At 55.3% G+C, this 15098-nt stretch overlaps 1 protein-coding gene across 5 annotated transcripts in view; it reads right to left on the reverse strand.

Moving 5' to 3' along the window:
• Positions 1 to 15098, reverse strand: part of ARHGAP17 (Rho GTPase activating protein 17) — a 74434-nt gene that overhangs the window by 58834 nt on the left and 502 nt on the right. The window lies entirely within an intron of this gene.

Below are 15098 nucleotides of genomic sequence, written 5' to 3' on the forward strand. Positions count from 1 at the left end.
CAAGGTATAGAATGGACAGGTGCATATGTGGCTACTGCTAAACCATAAGGGCCATTTCCGTGCCAAATTCCCAGGATCGGTAACCAGCAATATTGGGATAACCCTTCAGGAGCTTGAACTTATTAATGTCTTGAAACCTACATTCGGGGAGCACTTAAACCTCTATTGCTGCCATTTTATACATCTATGCAGCCATGGCTTGGTCACTGGGTCATCCAGGATACAAAACAACGCGTGACCCCGCTCTCTCATCTCTCTGTACTGAATCACCCCAAGCCCCAATCTATGGCAGCCTAAAATAAAAAAGCTAAAGTTGGCCATAAGCGTCAGAGGTCGGCTGAACGCCATTTACCCCGTCTCCCCCATTCAGAGGAGCGTTCGTTGGTCGGGGGTCAGTCAGGAGGTTCTCAGACATTAAATGGTGAGAAAATCCAGAATTGGGGAGCATCTGCCAACAGGTATCTGAAGTGTACGGGTGCCGTCCCGTCACATTTTCCAGCTTTGACACTCTCCCTAATAACAATGCACGTTACTCATCCGCCCTCGGTCCCTTTCCTTGTTGCTCAATCCCTAATTAAGTTAAAAAATGTGAAAAATGCAGTTTCTTGTTTTGGTTTTTTTTTCTTATTTTCACAAGTCCGGGACCATAAATCACACTAAACAAGGTCAGGAACAGCCTCCCTTCCCTTGAGTGGAGCTTTCATTTCCTGACTTACACACACACTTTGCAGTTCCTGCAGGCATTGCCCTCTCCCCACGGTGGTAGCAAAAGGCGGCCCGACGCAACCACGGGCGGCCCGACGCATCCACGGGCGGCCCGACGCATCCACGGGCGGCCCGACGCATCCACGGGCGGCCCGACGCATCCACGGGCGGCCCGACGCATCCACGGGCGGCCCGACCCATCCACGGGCGGCCCGACCCATCCACGGGCAGCCGCAGCGGCAAAGAAAGGACCGCGATGGCAAAGAGGCATCAACAACGCTGCCGTCAGTGACCTCAACAACTCTACCTAAGTAGATGGAGCTGATTGGCTGCAGCGCTGCTGATGTGCCATGAGCACCACAGGCAATTACGGCAGACTTACTATTCAAATTGAGCAAGAATTGGATTTTAGACACTTTTTACCCCCCCTATTTGACCAAAAGTAGTATTGAACCATAATTTGAGTAAATGGTGCGGACCTGCAACAACAGACAAATTGGCATGAGTGGCGCTGTCTTTTTAAAAAAAAAAAAAAAAAGAATCCTTTATTTTCCAACCCTATAGGAGCCCCTCTTGTCTAGGTGGGTTAAGCCCCCCTTTTAAACAAGAACTGTATATCTGGTTCCACAGTAAATCAATGGTTATGACTTCCCCAGAATACTGCTGAACATTCCTGCTCCGCAGATCCCTTGTAAGATCTCCAAAAATGCCGGAGCCTGGATTCATACCCCGACGCACAGCCGAAAAACTGCGGTTTTGTTTTGTGCCTGGAATACTGCAAGTTTCGCTGCTCATCCCCTCTGCTCCGTCATTAAACATGACGCGCGGCCCCCTCGGCTACAGCAAATATTTCAGTCATGTTACTTGGCTGATACAAACCAGCTGGAGAAGAAAAGAAAGAAAAAATAAGTGTAGTACAGTTATTCGGCTAGAATTGCCCGTCATATACTTGTATTCTACGGAGGAGTAACTAGGTTATAAAACAGTCATTTCCTGGGACAGAAAAAGCTATTTGGGAAACATAAAACTGGGTGAGGAACAGCCAATCTCTGAAACAAAAGGTGAGGGTGTGGAAGACAGTTTCAGGTCACAGATTGTACACCAAGGCAAGACTGAGCACAGCAACATGACACAAGGTAGTTCTACTGCATCAGCAAGGCATCTCCTAGACAAAAGATTTCACAGCTGATTGGGGTATCAAGATTTGCTAATAAAGCTTTTTTTCAAAGAAGCACCAAGAAATGGGCAATGGTGAGGGCTGTAGGTGCAGCGGTTTGACAAGGAATCTTAGCGCAGAAGATGAAAGACACATGATTATTTCTCTTAGAAATTGGACGATTTCCAGCAGTGGCAACAGCTCAGAACTGGCAGCAACAAATGGGACCCAGTTGCACCAATCTACTGTGGTCCTCATGGAAGAACTGTGGCTATAAGGCAGATGTACATGGAAACAAGAACAACTGACTCAACTATGTATGAAAACATAGGAACTGGGGTGTAAAAAAAAAAAAAAAAAAAAGTTATTAATACCTAAGACTCCAGGAAGTGATGACCTGGCCCCACAGAGCCCTGATCTCACATCATCCAGTCTGTCAGGGATCACATGGAGAGACAGAAGGATCTGGGGTCAGGTATCCAAGATGTTTGGAAAAACCTCCTGCAGAGATCCTTCAAGAATTGTGCGCAAGTGACGAGAAGAAACGATGGAGGCGACGGGCGGTCACCAGACACGGACGATGGAGTCGACGGGCGGTCACCAGACACGGACGATGGAGTCGACGGGCGGTCACCAGACACGGACGATGGAGGCGACAGGCGGTCACCAGACACGGACGATGGAGGCGACAGGCGGTCACCAGACACGGACGATGGAGGCGACAGGCGGTCACCAGACACGGACGATGGAGGCGACAGGCGGTCACCAGACACGAACGATGGAACGATGGAGGCGACGGGCGGTCACCAGACACGGACGATGGAGGCGACGGGCGGTCACCAGACACGGACGATGGAGGCGACGGGCGGTCACCAGACACGGACGATGGAGGCGACGGGCGGTCACCAGACACGGACGATGGAGGCGACGGGCGGTCACCAGACACGGACGATGGAGGCGACGGGCGGTCACCAGACACGGACGATGGAGGCGACGGGCGGTCACCAGACACGGACGATGGAGGCGACGGGCGGTCACCAGACACGGACGATGGAGGCGACGGGCGGTCACCAGACACGGACGATGGAGGCGACGGGCGGTCACCAGACACGGACGATGGAGGCGACGGGCGGTCACCAGACACGGACGATGGAGGCGACGGGCGGTCACCAGACACGGACGATGGAGGCGACGGGCGGTCACCAGACACGGACAATGGAGGCGACGGGCGGTCACCAGACACGGACAATGGAGGCGACGGGCGGTCACCAGACACGGACAATGGAGGCGACGGGCGGTCACCAGACACGGACAATGGAGGCGACGGGCGGTCACCAGACACGGACAATGGAGGCGACGGGCGGTCACCAGACACGGACAATGGAGGCGACGGGCGGTCACCAGACACGGACAATGGAGGCGACGGGCGGTCACCAGACACGGACAATGGAGGCGACGGGCGGTCACCAGACACGGACAATGGAGGCGACGGGCGGTCACCAGACACGGACAATGGAGGCGACGGGCGGTCACCAGACACGGACAATGGAGGCGACGGGCGGTCACCAGACACGGACAATGGAGGCGACGGGCGGTCACCAGACACGGACAATGGAGGCGACGGGCGGTCACCAGACACGGACAATGGAGGCGACGGGCGGTCACCAGACACGGACAATGGAGGCGACGGGCGGTCACCAGACACGGACAATGGAGGCGACGGGCGGTCACCAGACACGGACAATGGAGGCGACGGGCGGTCACCAGACACGGACAATGGAGGCGACGGGCGGTCACCAGACACGGACAATGGAGGCGACGGGCGGTCACCAGACACGGACAATGGAGGCGACGGGCGGTCACCAGACACGGACAATGGAGGCGACGGGCGGTCACCAGACACGGACAATGGAGGCGACGGGCGGTCACCAGACACGGACAATGGAGGCGACGGGCGGTCACCAGACACGGACAATGGAGGCGACGGGCGGTCACCAGACACGGACAATGGAGGCGACGGGCGGTCACCAGACACGGACAATGGAGGAGACGGGCGGTCACCAGACACGGACAATGGAGGAGACGGGCGGTCACCAGACACGGACAATGGAGGCGACGGGCGGTCACCAGACACGGACAATGGAGGCGACGGGCGGTCACCAGACACGGACAATGGAGGCGACGGGCGGTCACCAGACACGGACAATGGAGGCGACGGGCGGTCACCAGACACGGACAATGGAGGCGACGGGCGGTCACCAGACACGGACAATGGAGGCGACGGGCGGTCACCAGACACGGACAATGGAGGCGACGGGCGGTCACCAGACACGGACAATGGAGGCGACGGGCGGTCACCAGACACGGACAATGGAGGCGACGGGCGGTCACCAGACACGGACAATGGAGGCGACGGGCGGTCACCAGACACGGACAATGGAGGCGACGGGCGGTCACCAGACACGGACAATGGAGGCGACGGGCGGTCACCAGACACGGACAATGGAGGCGACGGGCGGTCACCAGACACGGACAATGGAGGCGACGGGCGGTCACCAGACACGGACAATGGAGGCGACGGGCGGTCACCAGACACGGACAATGGAGGCGACGGGCGGTCACCAGACACGGACAATGGAGGCGACGGGCGGTCACCAGACACTGATGGGATTGGGATTTCTCTTCTGTTCATTCACTTTGCATTTTAATTGATTCAAATAAACCATGAACATTTCTATTTGAGAAACAATTTTTACTTATTTGCATTTTTCCTGTAACTTCTGCACAGCACTGTACAGAAGATCCAGAATCGTATGACAGATGCCGTGTGGCGATACGCGCCCCGGTCCGGCCATCACACGCTTTGGCTGCGTTTGGTCGCTGCCGCTTACGTTGACTTGTTACTGTTTAAGCAGAAATTCTCCTTGAGTCAGCGCTTTCCCAAAACGGCAACAAACAGGCCGGCCGAGCTTGTTTGTGCATTAAAGAGCCCCATTGTGTCAGGGCAGAAAAATGCAGGACCGACCTCAGGAGGATTCAGTGACAAAGCGCTTTTTTGAAGCCTCAAGCGAGGAAAACAGACTTCATGTGCGATGTATCCGCCATAGAGAAGCAACGCTAATTTACAACACGAGTTAATCATTGCCGTACGAGTCAGAATATAGAGGGTTAATCGACATGAAAAGTTCAGTAACTTTGTAAATAAATGACTGATACTGAGTTACCTCCAGTATTATACTCCAGAGCTGTACTCACTATTCTGCTGGTGCAGTCACTGTGTACATACATTACATTACTGATCCTGAGTTACCTCCTGTATTATACTCCAGAGCAGCACTCACTATTCTGCTGGTGCTGTCACTGTGTGCATACATTACTGATCCTGGGTTACATCCTGTATTATACCCAGAGCTGCACTCACTATTCTGCTGGTGAAGTCACTGTGTACATACATTACATTACTGATCCTGAGTTACCTCCTGTATTATACTCCAGAGCTGCACTCACTATTCTGCTGGTGAAGTCACTGTGTACATACATTACATTACTGATCCTGAGTTACCTCCTGTATTATACTCCAGAGCAGCACTCACTATTCTGCTGGTGCTGTCACTGTGTGCATACATTACTGATCCTGGGTTACATCCTGTATTATACCCCAGAGCTGCACTCACTATTCTGCTGGTGCAGTCACTGTGTACATATATTACATTACTGATCCTGAGTTACCTCCTGTATTATACCCCAGAGCTGCACTCACTATTCTGCTGGTGAAGTCACTGTGTACATACATTACATTACTGATCCTGAGTTATATCCTGTATTATACCCCAGAGCTGCACTCACTATTCTGCTGGTGCAGTCACTGTGTACTTACATTACTGATCCTGAGTTACATCCTGTATTATACTCCAGAGCTGCACTCACTATTCTGCTGGTGCAGTCACTGTGTACATACATTACATTAATGATCCTGAGTTACATCCTGTATTTTACTCCAGAGCTGCACTCACTATTCTGCTGGTGCAGTCACTGTGTACACACATTACATTACTGATCCTGAGTTACATCCTGTATTATACTCCAGAGCTGCACTCACTATTCTGCTGGTGCAGTCACTGTGTACATACATTACATTAATGATCCTGAGTTACATCCTGTATTTTACTCCAGAGCTGCACTCACTATTCTGCTGGTGCAGTCACTGTGTACACACATTACATTACTGATCCTGAGTTACATCCTGTATTATACTCCAGAGCTGCACTCACTATTCTGCTGGTGCAGTCACTGTGTACATACATTACATTACTGATCCTGAGTTACATCCTGTATTATACCCCAGAGCTGCACTCACTATTCTGCTGGTGCAGTCACTGTGTGCATACATTACTGATCCTGAGTTACATCCTGTATTATACCCCAGAGCTGCACTCACTATTCTGCTGGTGCAGTCACTGTGTACATACATTACATTACTGATCCTGAGTTACATCCTGTATTATACCCCAGAGCTGCACTCACTATTCTGCTGGTGCAGTCACTGTATACATACATTACTGATCCCGAGTTACATCCTGTATTATACTCCAGAGCTGCACTCACTATTCTGCTGGTGCAGTCACTGTGTACATACATTACTGATCCTGAGTTGCATCCTGTATTATACCCCAGAGCTGCACTCACTATTCTGCTGGTGCAGTCACTGTGTACATACATTACTGATCCTGAGTTACATTCTGTATTATACTCCAGAGCTGCACTCACTATTCTGCTGGTGCAGTCACTGTGCACATACATTACATTACTGATCCTGAGTTACATTCTGTATTATACTCCAGAGCTGCACTCACTCCCTACCTGATCTATCACAATAAATGAATCCACACTTTCTCCTGTCCCGGTAATCTGCTGCCTCGGAGTAACCCTTGACTCTGTCCTGTCCTTGAAACCGCACATCCAAGCTCTTTCCACCTCCTGTCGCCTCCAGCTCAAAAATATTTCCAAAATCCGTCCTTTCTTCAAACCTCAATCTACTAAAAATGCTTGTGCACACCCTCATCATCTCCTTCCTTGACTACTGCAACACTCTCCTCTGTGACCTACCTTCTAACACTCTCGCTCTCGCACCCCTCCAGTTCATCCTTAACTCTGCTTCCCTTGCTACACTCCTGCTTCCCTTCTTTGCAAATCTCTTCACTGGCTCCCAATTTCCCAGCCTTTCCAGTTTAAACTACTAACACTGACCTACAAGGCCATCCATAACCTTTCTCCTCCGTATATTTCTGAACTAATCTCCCGATACCTTCCCTCACATAATCTCTGGTCCTCCCAAGACCTTCTCTCCTCCACGCTTATTCGCGCCTCACCCAACCGCCTCCAAGACTTCTCCCGAATATCCCCCATCCTCTGGAATTCTTTGCCCCAACACGTCCGACTATCAACCACATTCGGGTCCTTCAAACGGAACCTGAAAACCCACCTCTTCAAGATAGCCTACAGCCTGCAATGACCCCGCTACCTCCTTCTCTCTCACCACTACCGGTGCTATCACCTCAACCAACACCGGAACTGTTGCAAACCCACCAACCTACTGTCTCCTTCCCCACCATCCTGTAGCATGTAAGCCCGAAAGGGCAGGGTCCTGTCCCCGCTGTGATTTGTATTTTGATGTAACCCCTTCTCATGTACAGCACCATGGAACCAATAGTGCTATAGAAATAATTAATATCCGGCGATGGACACATCCACACCCAATGACGTCATTCTATGATATCACACTGTGACGACCCCTCCAGCTGTGTGCTCACTGCCGTTACAGATCCCCTAATCTTCTCCAAGGCCAACGACAATGAGAAGGATTTCGTGTTATTAGATGACAGACGAGATATTCTGGGTTTGACGCGTTTCCCTGTTGAACGAGTTTGATGATTTCTCGCATTGCTGCAGCATTAGTCATGTCCCGCTGCCATTCTTATGGGCCCTGGAGAAGCTGCGATATCTGTCATAGACCCCAACATTGGCCATCACTAACCCCTAATAACCCCAGAGCCTCCTCATATGGGTGGGGGAGGGCACACAGAGTCCAACTGCATTTTTTTTGCCCCAATTTGCACAAAATTGTCTAATTTTTGAAAGAAATAAAATGACATCCCATGACTTTTCGATTATCCTTGTTTTCAGGAAAAAATGGCCCTCAATTCTGGGACACGGAAATCCTTTTTGCCCCCTGGTTATGTCCTAATGACGATAAACAACAGCCAGTAGAGATGAATGAATCGATTCGCAGGACCCTGGATCAATGCGGTGGTCTTCGGCCCACGGACCAGACCCTGGCAAACTGCCTCCGACCTACCGCAATCCTAGCGTCTCTTCCAATTTGGCTGGACCCATTTATGAGAAGAGGCGCCGGAGACGCCACCAGAAAGGAGGCAAGTAATAGGCCACCCAACCGGCAGCCACCAATTACTCACGCAGGGTCTCACCTCTACAGGGGGCGCAATCACACTTCACAGTGCTGACTGAGGACCTAGTTTGGGGTGCCCTCAATGCCAATGTGTCCCCGTGTAGCTCAGCGAGCCTTCGGACTTAGACCAGCCCTGGGTAATGTTCTCCATCTGTGGTCAGTCCATGGTCATATTCATGAGGACACTTTCTGACACAAGGTGCAATACTGGACACAGCCCACATACAAGAGGGGCGCTGTTTCATCCATTAAACCAGACCCATTTTTCCTGTTCATATCATCATCATGGCTTACGTTCATTCAGCACATGCACAACACTGATGGGGTTTTGTCAGGAAGAACGTCCATGCATGCCTCCGACACAAAAGTGATCACAGACTTTGTGGGGATCCAGGACACAATGGTGATCCCAACGTGTTCTCTTGCTTTTTACCCTAGCAGTAAGTGTCCAGATTTCCTGCAGCGCCCCCACAGGAGACATTAACCATTGCACTGAGATTAATAGGATTGCCTGTGTAACACAGGACTTTAGGAAAGCAGGGTGGCAGCCCTCGATCATTTCCGTCTTCGGATCTTTTCTCCCCCCACGTTCTGTATCGCTTCCAATTCCCAAGGACACGTAACAAGCCATCAAAACACATGTTTTATATCAACCAGCGTAGCCATTGGCTTGTCTGACCTTCAGGAGTCGTCTATCGCAGCGGCGTTCCCATGTGCCAGCCACATTGAGAGCGACACGCGAGAGAGGAAGGAAGAGTCCGACGCTTGCACCCTATGAGTCTCCCCCACAGTTTTCTCACTGCGGAATCAAAACTTTTGCAAATGTTTAGTTCTGACAACCATTCCTCATCTCATGACAAGATCGATGTGACGCGGGGCATCACCGCGGGGGGGCATCACCGCGGGGGGGCATCACCGCGGGGGGGCATCACCGCGGGGGGGCATCACCGCGGGGGGGCAGTCATCCTCTGGATAAGAACGAGAAGGTTTCCAATCACTGACAGCAAGCACAGATCTTGCGTTAATAGAACGCTTCCTCTAGACCGTGCCGTTTGGCATTCGGCGACAGGCGCGTGTTCTCACATTGTGTGACAAGTCTGCTGACGGTAGACCGCGCGGTTAGACTTAGCAGACACAGCTAGACCGCCATGATTACGGACTGATCCACAAAAGATAGGATTGCCCCAAACCACGGGGTGGTAAAGAGTTCTACTTTACCTCCTAGCACTCGGATCCATTATATCCGGCGTACTGTGCCGGATTACGAGAACTGCACCAATCATAGGGTTTTAAATCTGCTTGTAATTAAAATAAAAAGGACCCTCCCCAAAACATCAGGACTTGATGACGATGGGCCCTTGTAAATCGCTAGCGCAGACGTATGAGAGACGCCCAGCAAATTATTAATGGGGAAGGAATTTTAAGTATCCTTGTGATGGCAGCGTCATCTGGGTGCAGACAGGGTTAATACAAGCAGCCGCCCTTAGTTATATATACTATATCGCCCGCCCGGCAGGGGCGCATTACATCCAGGCGCTTCCTAAAGAAAGCGGACGGTCCATGGGCCAGATAGAAACCAACCCACACAAATTTCACCCGGACCGAGCTAAATGAGTCGGCTCCACGGCATTCGCAAACCCCCCGATTTGAAGGGGATTACACAGGCAGGAGGAGGTTCACAGGGGTCCGACAAGGATGCTGGACCAGGGACCTGCAAAGCATCGTGTTCAATTCTAATCCGTACAAGTCACACGATGCAAGGCAGCGAAAAGTGGAATGCCCCTTTAAAGGCGATGGCTCAGCTTCCCAGTAACAGTACTGTAAGATGGTTTCTAAGAACTCTGCTGTACTGTTCCTCCTGGAAACGTGAGAATCAACCATTCTGCTGGTCAGTGGGATTTCTTCCTGTTTTACACGGCATCGTCAGCGCTGACAGCATCAGATTGTGCAAGAACAAGTCCCCGATACCGCGGTCGAGAGAAAACAATTGTCAAATATGCAGAGGAACCAAACAGCGAAGACTTGCTGGAAAAAACACAGAAAAAATATACAGGGAAAAAAATGCCCCTAAATTGTAATATTATGGGAAATAAAAGAGCAGTCATCAAGCGACGGATACATTGTGTCCGGTTCGGGGACTCCACACTCAGGGCCGATACAATGTAGGCAGCGCCCACTCACACCGCGGCGTCACCTGCCGATAGGAGCGAAACCGGGACAGATACCGACTGAAATACTCCCAAGAGGCCCACGACGTATCCACCCCATACAAGCAGGCAGGGGGACACATCTCCAATATGGCCCCACTGAAAAATAACGCCGACCGCACATTCTGGTGTATACGAGCCCCAATGGGAGAACTGTACAGAAAAAGCAACTGCAGCAAAACCTCAGCTGTGCGACACAACCCCCACAATATTGCCAGGAAGTGACTGCTACACACCAGTCCTCGCAGTGCTGCCGTCCTGACCGCTGCCACACACCAGTCCTCGCAGTGCTGCCGTCCTGACCGCTGCCACACACCAGTCCTCGCAGTGCTGCCGTCCTGACCGCTGCCACACACCAGTCCTCGCAGTGCTGCCGTCCTGACCGCTGCCACACACCAGTCCTCGCAGTGCTGCCGTCCTGACCGCTGCCACACACCAGTCCTCGCAGTGCTGCCGTCCTGACCGCTGCCACACCAGTCCTCGCAGTGCTGCCGTCCTGACCGCTGCCACACACCAGTCCTCGCAGTGCTGCCGTCCTGACCGCTGCCACACACCAGTCCTCGCAGTGCTGCCGTCCTGACCGCTGCCACACACCAGTCCTCGCAGTGCTGCCGTCCTGACCGCTGCCACACACCAGTCCTCGCAGTGCTGCCGTCCTGACCGCTGCCACACACCAGTCCTCGCAGTGCTGCCGTCCTGACCGCTGCCACACACCAGTCCTCGCAGTGCTGCCGTCCTGACCGCTGCCACACACCAGTCCTCGCAGTGCTGCCGTCCTGACCGCTGCCACACACCAGTCCTCGCAGTGCTGCCGTCCTGACTGCTGCCACACACCAGTCCTCGCAGTGCTGCCGTCCTGACCGCTGCCACACACCAGTCCTCGCAGTGCTGCCCCTCACCAGTCTTCCTAGAGCTGATGTCCTGATTGATGCCACAAACCGGTCCTCCCAGTGCCACAACCGCTGCCACTCACCAGTCCTCTCAGTGCTGACCGCTGCCAACATCAGTTCTTCCAGTGCTGCTGCCACAAACCAGTCCTCCGTCCCAGTGCTGCCGCCACAACCGCTGCCACCACAACCGCTGCCACTCATGAGTCTTCCCAGTGCTGCCGCACGCCTGCCCTTCAGTGCTGTCGCCACAACCGCTGTCACACACCGGTTCTCCCAGTGCTGCCGTCCTGACCGCTGCCACACCAGTCCTCCCAGTGCTGACGTCCTGACTGCAGCCACACACGAGTCCTCCCAGTGCTGCCGTCCTGATCGCTGCCACACACCAGTCCTCCCAGTGCTGCCATCCTGACCGCTGCCACACACCTATCCTCCCAGTGCTGCCATCCTGACCGCTGCCACACACCTATCCTCCCAGTGCTGCCGTCCTGACCGCTGCCACACACCAGTCCTCCCAGTGTTGCCGTCCTGACCGCTGCCACTCACCAGTCCTCCCAGTGCTGCCGTCCTGACCGCTGCCACTCACCAGTCCTCCCAGTGCTGACGTTCTGACCGCTGCCACTCATCAGTCCTCCCAGTGCTGACTTCCTGACCGCTGCCACTCACCAGTCCTCCCAGTGCTGACGTCCTGACCGCTGCCACACACCTGTCCTCCCAGTGCTGACGTCCTGACCGCTGTCACTCACCAGTCCTCCCAGTGCTGACATTCTGACCGCTGCCACTCACCAGTCCTCCCAGTGCTGACGTCCTGACCGCTGCCACTCACCAGTCCTCCCAGTGCTGACGTCCTGACCGCTGCCACACACCAGTCCTCCCTGTGCTGCCGTCCTGACCGCTGCCACAAACCTCTCCTCCCAGCGCTGCCGTCCTAACCACTGCCACACACCAGTCCTCCCAGTGCTGCTATCATGACAGCTGCCACTCACCAGTCCTGCCAGTGCTGCTGTCATGACAGCTGCCACTCACCAGTCCTCCCAGTGCTGCCGCCACGACCGCTGCCACACGCCTGCTCTCCAGTGCTGTTGCCACAACCGCTGTCACACACCGGTTCTCCCAGTGCTGCCGTCCTGACGGCTGCCACACACCAGTCCTCCCAGTGCTGACGTCCTGACCGCTGCCACACACCAGTCCTCCCAGTGCTGCCGTCCTGACGGCTGCCACACACCAGTCCTCCCAGTGCTTCCGTCCTGTCCGCTGCCACTCACCAGTCCTCCCAGTGCTTCCGTCCTGTCCGCTGCCACTCACCAGTCCTCCCAGTGCTGCCGTCCTGTCCGCTGCCACACACCAGTCCTCCCAGTGCTGCCGTCCTGTCCGCTGCCACACACCAGTCCTCCCAGTGCTGCCGTCCTGTCCGCTGCCACACACCAGTCCTCCCAGTGCTGCCGTCCTGTCCGCTGCCACACACCAGTCCTCCCAGTGCTGCCGTCCTGTCCGCTGCCACTCACCAGTCCTCCCAGCGCTGCTGTCCTGACCGCTGCCACTCACCAGTCCTCCCAGTGCTGACGTCCTGACCGCTGCCACTCACCAGTCCTCCCAGTGCTGACGTCCTGACCGCTGCCACTCATCAGTCCTCCCAGTGCTGACGTCCTGACCGCTGCCACTCACCAGTCCTCCCAGTGCTGACGTCCTGACCGCTGCCACTCACCTGTCCTCCCAGTGCTGACGTCCTGACCGCTGTCACTCACCAGTCCTCCCAGTGGTGACATTCTGACCGCTGCCACTCACCAGTCCTCCCAGTGCTGACGTCCTGACCGCTGCCACTCACCAGTCCTCCCAGTGCTGACGTCCTGACCGCTGCCACAAACCTCTCCTCCCAGCGCTGCCGTCCTAACCACTGCCACACACCAGTCCTCCCAGTGCTGCTATCATGACAGCTGCCACTCACCAGTCCTGCCAGTGCTGCTGTCATGACAGCTGCCACTCACCAGTCCTCCCAGTGCTGCCGCCACGACCGCTGCCACACGCCTGCCCTCCAGTGCTGTCGCCACAACCGCTGTCACACACCGGTTCTCCCAGTGCTGCCGTCCTGACCGCTGCCACACACCAGTCCTCCCAGTGCTGACGTCCTGACCGCTGCCACAAACCAGTCCTCCCAGTGCTGCCGTCCTGACCGCTGCCACACACCAGTCCTCCCAGTGCTGACGTCCTGACCGCTGCCACTCACCAGTCCTCCCAGTGCTGACGTCCTGACCGTTGCCACACACCTGTCCTCCCAGTGCTGACGTCCTGACCGCTGTCACTCACCAGTCCTCCCAGTGCTGACATTCTGACCGCTGCCACTCACCAGTCCTCCCAGTGCTGACATTCTGACCGCTGCCACTCACCAGTCCTCCCAGTGCTGACGTCCTGACCGCTGCCACTCACCAGTCCTCCCAGTGCTGACGTCCTGACCGCTGCCACACACCAGTCCTCCCTGTGCTGCCGTCCTGACCGCTGCCACAAACCTCTCCTCCCAGCGCTGCCGTCCTAACCACTGCCACACACCAGTCCTCCCAGTGCTGCTATCATGACAGCTGCCACTCACCAGTCCTGCCAGTGCTGCTGTCATGACAGCTGCCACTCACCAGTCCTCCCAGTGCTGCCGCCACGACCGCTGCCACACGCCTGCCCTCCAGTTCTGTCGCCACAACCGCGTCACACACCGGTTCTCCCAGCGCTGCTGTCCTGACCGCTGCCACACACCAGTCCTCCCAGTGCTTCCGTCCTAACCATTGCCACTCACCAGTCCTCCCAGTGCCGCCGTCCTGACCGCTGCCACTCACCAGTCCTCCCAGTGCCGCCGTCCTGACCGCTGCCACTCACCAGTCCTCCCAGTGCCGCCGTCCTGACCGCTGCCACACACCAGTCCTCCCAGTGCTGCCCTCCTGACCGCTGCCACACACCCGTCCTCCCAGTGCTGCCGTCCTGACCGCTGCCACACACCAGTCCTCCCAGTGCTGCCGTCCGGACCGCTGCCACACACCAGTCCTCCCAGTGCCACCCTCCTGACCGCTGCCACACACCAGTCCTCCCAGTGCTGACGTCCTGACCGCTGCCACAAACCAGTCCTCCCAGTGCTGCCGTCCTGACCGCTGCCACACACCAGTCCTCCCAGTGCTGCCGTCCTGACCGCTGCCACAAACCAGTCCTCCCAGTGCTGCCGTCCTGACCGCTGCCACACACCAGTCCTCCCAGTGCTGACGTCCTGACCGCTGCCACACACCAGTCCTCCCAGTGCTGACGTCCTGACCGCTGTCACTCACCAGTCCTCCCAGTGCTGACATTCTGACCGCTGCCACTCACCAGTCCTCCCAGTGCTGACATTCTGACCGCTGCCACTCACCAGTCCTCCCAGTGCTGATGTCCTGACCGCTGCCACTCACCAGTCCTCCCAGTGCTGACGTCCTGACCGCTGCCACACACCAGTCCTCCCAGTGCTGCCGTCCTGACCGCTGCCACACACCAGTCCTCCCAGTGCTGCCGTCCTGACCGCTGCCACACACCAGTCCTCCCAGTGCTGCCGTCCTGACCGCTGCCACACACCAGTCCTCCCAGTGCTGCCGTCCTGACCGCTGCCACACACCAGTCCTCCCAGTGCTGCCGTCCTGACCGCTGCCACACACCAGTCCTCCCAGTGC

The sequence above is a fragment of the Dendrobates tinctorius genome, unplaced genomic scaffold (assembly GCF_039654945.1).
Source record: "Dendrobates tinctorius isolate UK_male_01 unplaced genomic scaffold, ASM3965494v1 ptg000267l, whole genome shotgun sequence".
Lineage (NCBI taxonomy): Eukaryota > Metazoa > Chordata > Amphibia > Anura > Dendrobatidae > Dendrobates > Dendrobates tinctorius.